General features: G+C 44.1%; 1 long non-coding RNA gene across 1 annotated transcript; it reads left to right on the forward strand.

The window, feature by feature from the left end:
• Window positions 1-6,390: 6,390 nt before the first annotated feature.
• LOC116411655 lies at window positions 6,391-8,582 on the forward strand. Its single transcript, XR_004223252.1, has 6 exons — window positions 6,391-6,834; window positions 7,193-7,249; window positions 7,749-7,787; window positions 8,051-8,086; window positions 8,379-8,426; window positions 8,549-8,582. It is a non-coding gene; the product is annotated as an uncharacterized LOC116411655 (long non-coding RNA).
• Window positions 8,583-9,654: the final 1,072 nt, after the last annotated feature.

The raw sequence follows: 9,654 nt of genomic DNA on the forward strand, positions 1-9,654 counted from the left end.
TTTCTGTTCTCTGCACTGCTGGTTCTGACTCCTGATGCAACTCCCCAATATCCATTCATTCCTCATTCTCACCTGTCCCGTTCTGTTCTCTGCACTGCTGGTTCTGACTCCTGATACAACTCCCGAATTCTCACCTTATTCTCACCTGTCCCGTTCTGTTCTCTGCACTGCTGGTTCTGACTCCTGATACAACTCCCGAATTCTCACCTCCGTTCATTTCTTATTCTCACCTGGTTTATAGTTATGTGTAATTGTCACTATGTCTGTCTGTCCCTTTCTGTTCTGTGCACTGCTGGTTCTGACTCCTGATGCAACTCCCCAATATCCATTCATTCCTCATTCTCACCTGTCCCGTTCTGTTCTCTGCACTGCTGGTTCTGACTCCTGATACAACTCCCGAATTCTCACCTCATTCTCACCTGTCCCGTTCTGTTCTCTGCACTGCTGGTTTTGACTCCTGATAAAACTCCCGAATATCTATTCATTCCTCATTCTGACTGGGTTAATAGTTATGTGTAACTGTCACTGTGTTTGTCTGTCCCTTTCAATTCTCTGCACTGCTGGTTCCGACTCCTGATAGAACTTCCCAATATTCATTCATTCCTCATTCTCACTGGATTTATAGTTATGTGTAACTGTCACTGTGTTTGTCTATCCCTTTCAATTATGTATGACACCTGATACAACTTCCACATATCCATTCATTCCTCATTCTCACTGGGTTTATAGTTATGTGTAACTGTCACTGTGTCCCTTTCCCTTCTCTGCACTGCTGGTTCTGACTCCTGATAAAACTCCCCAATATCGATTCAGTCCTAATTCTCACTGGGTTTATAGTTATGTGTAACAGTCACTATGTTTGTCTGTCCCTTTCTCTTCTCTACACTGCTGGTTCTGACACCTGATACAACTTCCCAATATCCATTCATTCCTCATTCTCACTAGGTTTATAGTTATGTGTAACTCTCACTGTGTCTGTCTGTCCCTTTCCGGAACTGCTGGTTCTGACTCCTGATACAACTACCCAATATCCATTCATTCCTCATTCTCACTGGGTTTATAGTTATGTGTAACTGTCACTGTGTCCCTTTCCCTTCTCTGCACTGCTGGTTCTGACTCCTGATACAACTCCCCAATATCCGTTCATTTCTTATTCTCACCTGGTTTATAGTTATGTGTAATTGTAACTATGTCTGTCTGTCTGTCCCTTTCTGTTCTCTGCAGTGCTGGTTCTGACTCCTGATGAAACTCCCCAATATCCATTCATTCCTCATTCTCACCTGTCCCGTTCTGTTCTCTGCACTGCTGGTTCTGACTCCTGATACAACTCCCGAATTCTCACCTGTCCCCTTTTGTTCTCTGCACTGCTGGTTTTGACTCCTGATAAAACTCCCGAATATCTATTCATTCCTCATTCTCACTGGGTTTATAGTTATGTGTAACTGTCACTATGTCCGTCCATTTCCCTTCTCTGCACTGCTGGTTCGGACTCCTGATACAACGCCCCAATATCCATTCAGTCCTCTTTCTCACAAGTTTTATAGTTATGTGTAACTGTCCCTGTGTCTGTCTGTCCCTTTCCGTTCTCTGCACTGCTGGATGTGACTCCTGATACAACTCCCCAATATCCATTCATTCCTCATTCTCACTGGGTTTATAGTTATGCGTAACTGTCACTGTGTCTGTCTGTCCCTTTCCCTTCTCTGCACTGCTGGTTCTGACTCCTGATACAATTCCCCAATATCTATTCATTCCTCATTCTCACTGGGTTTATAGTTATGTGTAACTGTCACTGTGTCTGTCTGTCCCTTTCCAGAACTGCAGGTTCTGACTTCTGATACAACTTCCCAATATCGATTCAGTCCTCATTCTCACTGGGTTTATAGTTATTTGTAACTGTCACCGTGTCTGTCTGTCCCGTTCTCTTCTCTGTACTGCTGGTTCTGACACCTGATACAACTTCCCAATATCCATTCATTCCTCATTCTCAGTGGGTTTATAGTTATGTGTAACTCTCACTGTGTCTGTCTGTCCCTTTCCCTTTCCGGAACTGCAGATTCTGACTCCTGATACAACTTCCCAATACCGATTAATTCCTCATTCTCACTGGGTTTACAGTTATGTGTAACTTACACTGTGTTTGTCTGTCCCTTTCTCTTCTCTGCACTGCTGGTTCCGACTCCTGAAATATCTCCCCAATATCAATTAAGTACTCATTCTCACTGGGTTTATAGTTATGTGTCCCTTTCCCTTTCCGGAACTGCAGGTTCTGACTTCTGATACAACTCCCCAATATCAATTCAGTACTCATTCTCACTGGGTTTATAGTTATGTGTAACTGTCACTGTGTCTGTCTGTCCCTTTCCCTTCTCTGCACTGCTGGTTCTGACTCCTGATACAACTTCCCAATATCCATTCATTCCTCATTCTCACTGGGTTTATAGTTATGTGTAACTGTCACTGTGTCCCTTTCCCTTCTCTGCACTGCTGGTTCTGACTCCTGATACAACTCCCCAATATCCGTTCATTTCTTATTCTCACCTGGTTTATAGTTATGTGTAATTGTCACTATGTCTGTCCATTTCCCTTCTCTGCACTGCTGGTTCTGACTCCTGATACAACTCCCCAATATCCATTCATTCCTCATTCTCACTAGGTTTATAGTTATGTGAAACTGTCACTGTGTCTGTCTGTCCCTTTCCCTTCTCTGCACTGCTGGTTCTGACTCCTGATACAACTTCCCAATATCCATTTATTCCTCATTCTCACTGGGTTTATAGTTATGTGTAACTGTCACTGTGTCTGTCCATTTCCCTTCTCTGCACTGCTGGTTCTGACTCCTGATACAACTCCCCAAAATCCATTCATTCCTCATTCTCAGTGGGTTTATAGTTATGTGTAACTGTCACTGTGTCCCTTTCACTTCTCTGCACTGATGGTTCTGACTCCTGATACAACCCCCAAATATCGATTCAGTCCTAATTCTCACTGGGTTTATAGTTAACTGTAACTGTCACTGTTTTTGTCTGTTGCTTTCTCTTCTCTTCTCTGTGTTTCCCTTTCTGTTCTCTGCACTGCTGGTTCTGACTCCTGATGCAACTCCCCAATATCCATTCATTCCTCATTCTCACCTGTCCCGTTCTGTTCTCTGCACTGCTGGTTCTGACTCCTGATACAACTCCCGAATTCTCACCTTATTCTCACCTGTCCCGTTCTGTTCTCTGCACTGCTGGTTCTGACTCCTGATACAACTCCCGAATTCTCACCTCCGTTCATTTCTTATTCTCACCTGGTTTATAGTTATGTGTAATTGTCACTATGTCTGTCTGTCCCTTTCTGTTCTGTGCACTGCTGGTTCTGACTCCTGATGCAACTCCCCAATATCCATTCATTCCTCATTCTCACCTGTCCCGTTCTGTTCTCTGCACTGCTGGTTCTGACTCCTGATACAACTCCCGAATTCACACCTCATTCTCACCTGTCCCGTTCTGTTCTCTGCACTGCTGGTTTTGACTCCTGATAAATCTCCCGAATATCTATTCATTCCTCATTCTGACTGGGTTAATAGTTATGTGTAACTGTCACTGTGTTTGTCTGTCCCTTTCAATTCTCTGCACTGCTGGTTCCGACTCCTGATAGAACTTCCCAATATTCATTCATTCCTCATTCTCACTGGATTTATAGTTATGTGTAACTGTCACTGTGTTTGTCTATCCCTTTCAATTTTCTGCACTGCTGGTTCTGACTCCTGATACAACTTCCCAATATCCATTCATTCCTCATTCTCACTGGGTTTATAGTTATGTGTAACTGTCACTGTGTCTGTCTGTCTCTTTCCCTTCTCTGCACTGCTGGTTCTGACTCCGGATAAAACTTCCCAAGACCCATAAATTCCTGATTCTCACTGAGTTTATAGTTATGTGTAACTGTCACTGTGTCTGTCTGTCTGTCCCTTTCCCTTTCTGCAACTGCAGGTTCTGACTCCTGATACAACTCCCCAATATCAATTTATTCCTCATTCTCACTGGGTTTATAGTTATGTGTAACTTACACTGTGTTTGTCTGTCCCTTTCTCTTCTCTGCACTGCTGGTTCCGACTCCTGAAACATCTCCCCAATATCAATTCAGTACTCATTCTCACTGGGTTTATAGTTATGTGTAACTGTCACTGTGTCTGTCTGTCCCTTTCTCTTCTCTACACTGCTGGTTCTGACTCCTGATACAACTCCCCAATATCCATTCAGTCCTCATTCTCACTGGGTTTATAGTTATGTGTAACTGTCACTGTGTCTGTCTGTCCCTTTCTCTTCTCTGCACTGCTGGTTCTGACTCCTGATACAACTCCCCAATATCCATTCAATCCTCATTCTCACTGGGTTTATAGTTATGTATAATTGTCATTATGTCTGTCAGTCTGTCCGTTTCTGTTCTCTGCACTGCTGGTTCTGACTCCTGATACAACTCACCAATATCCATTCATTCCTCAATCTCACTGGAATTATAGTTATGTGTAACTGTCACTGTGTCTGTCTGTCCCTTTCTCTTCTATGCACTGCTGGTTCTGACTCATGATACAACTTCCCAATATCCATTCATTCCTCATTCTCACTGGGTTTATAGTTATGTGTAACTGTCACTGTATCTGTCTGTCCCTTTCCCTTCTCTGCACTGCTGGTTCTGACTCCTGATACAACTCCCCAATATCCATTCAATCCTCATTCTCACTGGGTTTATAGTTATGTGTAACTCTCACTGTGTCTTTCTCTCCCTTTCCCTTCTCTGCACTGCTGGTTCTGACTCCTGATACAACTTCCCAATATCCATTCATTCCTCATTCTCACTGGGTTTATAGTTATGTATAATTGTCATTATGTCTGTCAGTCTGTCCGTTTCTGTTCTCTGCACTGCTGGTTCTGACTCCTGATACAACTCACCAATATCCTTTCATTCCTCATTCTCACTGGAATTATAGTTATGTGTAACTGTCACTGTGTCTGTCTGTCCCTTTCTCTTCTATGCACTGCTGGTTCTGACTCCTGATACAACTTCCCAATATCCATTCATTCCTCATTCTCACTGGGTTTATAGTTATGTGTAACTGTCACTGTATCTGTCTGTCCCTTTCCCTTCTCTGCACTGCTGGTTCTGACTCCTGATACAACTTCCCAATATCCATTCATTCCTCATTCTCACTGGGTTTATAGTTACAGTATGTACTGCCCATCTAAGAGCAAACAAAGCCCATATAAACCTCACTCATCAAAAGGGTACACTTAGGGGTATATTTATCATGCTGTGTAAAAAGTGGAGTAAAACATCACCGGTGATATATAGCAGCCAATCAGATGCTTTGATTTGGTTTTCTAGCTGTTGAAATCTAATTGCTTATTCGTTGCCCTGGGTAACATCACCGGTAATGCTTTACTCCACTTTTTACACAGCATGATAACTATACCCCTTAACCTTTAACAGCAGCGCCTGCATTGTGATGTCCATGTGATGTCAATGTGATGAGAGCTGCCTTCACCCTAGGAAAGTGACAGTTGGTACAGTCCGTTGGTTGCCATTGTGGTGAGAGGTAAGCGTGCATCTCCTCTGATAGATGTTTTGCCTAAAAACCCTTATTTTAGCTAAAAAAGAGGGGCAATAGTTGGTTGACTCCCCCCCCCCCAGACTAGGGGATGCTGCTCCTGTCACTGGTTTTAGTGAATTTGGAGAATTTTCCACTAAAATGGGCTTGTTGTTCCCAGTACTGACAGGCTCCTAAGAGTTTTGCCCCTCTGCCCCCGGGTATCTGCCCTGCCCTTATGTACCAACCTGGGTACACAATAAGTACATACAATGTATGTACTGCACATCTAAGGGCAAATAAAGCCCATAAAAATTTGTCATATGATGAGAGCTGCCTTCACTCTAGGATAGTGACAGTTGGTAGAGTCCGTTGGTTGCCATTGTGGTGAGAGGTAAGCAAGCATCTCTCCTGTAGTAGATGTTTTGCCTAAAAACCCTTATTTTAGCTAAAAAAGAGGGGCAATAGTTGGGTGACTACCCCCCCCCAGACTAGGGGATGTTGCTCCTGTCAACGACTTTAGTGAATTTGGAGAATTGCAGGCGCCTTTCCTCCTAGCGCTGGTTGGGAGACACAGACCCAGGGTTGGGCAGTACTGACAGGCTGCTAAGAGTTTTGCCCCTCTGCCCCCGGGTATCTGCCTGCCCTTATGTACCAACCTTAATGTGTAACTGAATGTACTTGCACTTACCATGGACACAGGGCCTGATTTACTATTTCTTACTATTGCAGGGGGTAAATCTAAATCAGTGCTTCTGAAATTATGGTGATGCCCCTTAGGGGAATGGTAACAGCCAATTACTGATTGGTTGCTATTGGCAACTGCAACTTGCATTTAGGCACCTATGTTAGTAAATGAGCCCTAGTACCAATTTAACCCCCTAGGTACCAAATGGAATCCCAGCCTGAGTGTTAGTAAGCGTGAGATTTCGGGGGAACACTTTGAATGGGGCCCCTCATGCAATGTTGCACGTTAAAATGGTAAATGCATTATCCATGAAGCTGACTTGCCCTTTTTATTCCCGTCTCTATACAGATTGCTGCGGTGTGCGACTAGTTGGCGTTTTGCTGCTTCGGCGCTTAACCAGTTTTTTTAGACTGTGATTTTTCTGGCTTCTCCTCAGTTCACCTTTTCCATCTTTAGTTGAACGAGCCTAGAGGAGAGCCAGCACCTACTGAGGGGGTCCCTTAGGGACTCCGGCCCTGGGCCGGCCCCTCCATTCCATCTTTTTTTTTAACATCACCTGGAGAGCTTCATTTAAGAGGTAATGTAGCAAATGGGAACCAGTGAAACAGTTTATGATTTCTTCTACAGCAAGTCTCAATTTACTGGGGTGGGGGGGGGGCAACTTGTTAGGCGGCTTATCTCTTTCCTGGGACTGTGCTTCTCATTATCAAAAAGGGCACGGGCCCAGCAAGAAAAGCCTTTAGATCTGACAGCGGTATTGGGCAGGAACTCCTTTCTCAGGGGGTATTTTAAGGGGTAATTCTCCTGCCTGGGTATCCGCTTTCAGCTCTATAGTAGTGCTGGGCGGGAAAATTCGCTGCTCGCCAAAAATTAAATAAATTGTACATAGAACACAGTATTGGGAAGTGCTAACGTGATGTTTTTCTTTTTTTCAGCGAGCGATGAACAAAGTGTTCAAGCGTTTGAGGCGTTTTTTCCCTTGCTTCGGCAAGGTAAGGATTTTATTTCACATATTTCATTCTGTGGGAAACTTCATGGAGGGACAAATTTGTCCTCCAACTCAGTTACTGATGATCTCTAAACATTGTTCTGTTTGGGGCCCATGAAAGCGAACACCAAACATATTAACATATTTTTAATATTAACATATTTTTAATGGGTCAGAGATCTTCCTAACCTAGAGGAAGATTTGTGGGAAGAAGCCCCATGTGAAATGTATAGTTATCTGATTTCCACAAAAGATAAGATTTGGAATAATTCATAGGACATATATTACCCCCTGAAGCTAAATACCATAGGCAAAAACCCAATGCCCCCTGCCCCGTATGTCAATATGCAGATGCTGGGCTTGCCCTTCTATATATTTGTACTGGTCTGAGGTGGTAAAATATCTTACCGAGAAAATCCTGTTACCTGGAAGCCTAAACCCAGATGTGTGCTTAGGCCTTCTCTTTCCATAAAGTAATGTCAACTTTTGTTTCACTCACCCAGGAGGAGCCCACTGAGGAGCCCCAGGAATTTATCTGCCTGGTAAGTAGTAAAGGAGTCGGTATCATAGATTCCTTATATCATTAGCTTCTTCCTAAATGTTGTGTTGACTTTAACAGAATTTACCATTTAATATGACTGTTTGCAAACAGACACCTATAGCCAATGAACCCCGTACCCATATAACTTGTGATATAAATGTTAATTCCATCCACATATGAATCAGTACATACAATAGTTCTAGCACTGTCCCCCCCAATTTAGAAGACATCCATGGCTCTGATCAATTTTCCTCTCTTAACCAGGTACCATCGGTTGGATCTGGCAACGCCGTTTGCCAAGTGAGTAGCAAATAATTCAATAATAAAACACCAGTCCCTGAATATTACATATAACTTATATTCACTTCTTTCTAAAAAGCTGAGTTGATTTGATAACTTGACTTTCATCTCTTAACCAGGAACCACCAGAAATCCCTGGCAAAAACTGCCAGCTAAGTAGTAAAAAATAAACATACATAACATGGTTTGGGTTTTGGAACTTGTGAATTTGAATTTGTATTGTACAAGGTCCTTTTTACATACTAAACTACAGAGTTATAGTAAACTGATCAGGTAACTTTATTTCTCTTAGGAGGAGAAACCAGAGCACAAAATGGAGCCGGCTATAGACAACTGCCGGGTAAGCATAAGAGAGGGGAGAGTAGGGGGCAAATAAAAATCACTCTATATTTTACGTAAGGCTGTATATTAGCTGCTTTATTACAACGTGCAACATCTTTCTCTTACCTTTTCTTTAATCAGGAGACTCCAGAGATCCCTGACACGGACATCTGTCAGGTAAGAAAAAATAATAGGGTCACAATAGAGAAAAACATTTTAAGAGAATATCAAATGCAGATTCACTTTGGGGTGGCAATTTGTTTCTTTAGTAGCCAAGAATCAGCCCCTACACCGGCATGAGCTTCTTCCTGGTCTGCACCCAGAACCATTGCGTCAGCCCGGGCACAGGCACACACAGTGGGGCTTTGAAGAAGAATTAAATACTCACGCATTTCTGGGCCGAAATCCGCCATGTGTGCCTGCACCCAGGCCAACGCAATGGTTCTGGGGACATGATGCCAGCATAGGGCCCGACTCTTAGCCTGCAAGTCCCACAATCTGCCACGTGTGGCATCAGCCTAACACAAACATGTTATTATTATGCCTTGTGTTACACAGCAACATACACCTTCTATTTCTCATATATTTATATCAAATAAGACTTTTCAAAACTTTGCTTTACTTTCAGCCATGGCATTTTTAAAAAAAATCTTTTTTTTATGTCTTCAACAGGAGGAAGAACCCCTTAGTTCCAGGACCCCACTCTCATACCCCTTCGTTCCACACAAGCCCCCACCCGCCCCCCGCTTTGTTCCAAGCCCCCTCCCTCCCACCCCTTCCTTCCAATCAAGCCCCACCCTCCAACCCCTTAGTTCCAGGCCCCCACTCTCCCACCCCTTTGTTCCACACAAGCCCCCACCCGCCCCCCGCTTTGTTCCAAGCCCCCTCCCTCCCACCCCTTCCTTCCAATCAAGCCCCATCCTCCAATCCCTTAGTTCCAGGACCCCACTCTCCCACCCCTTCGTTCCATACAAGCCCCCTCCCGCCCCCCCGCTTTGTTCCAAGCCCCCTCCCTCCCACCCCTTCCTTCCAATCAAGCCCCAACCTCCAACTCCTTAGTTCCAGGCCCCCACTCTCCCACTCCTTCGATCCACAGAAGCCCCCACCCGCCCCCCGCTTTGTTCCATGCCCCCTCCCTCCCACCCCTTCCTTCCAATCAAGCCCCATCTTCCAGGAGGTGGAGGAGGAGGAGATTTGGTTGTAACTACCAACACTCTGCACTGGGGAGGTAATAAACAGTGGCCAAT

Source organism: Xenopus tropicalis, chromosome 6 (assembly GCF_000004195.4).
Source record: "Xenopus tropicalis strain Nigerian chromosome 6, UCB_Xtro_10.0, whole genome shotgun sequence".
NCBI lineage: Eukaryota > Metazoa > Chordata > Amphibia > Anura > Pipidae > Xenopus > Xenopus tropicalis.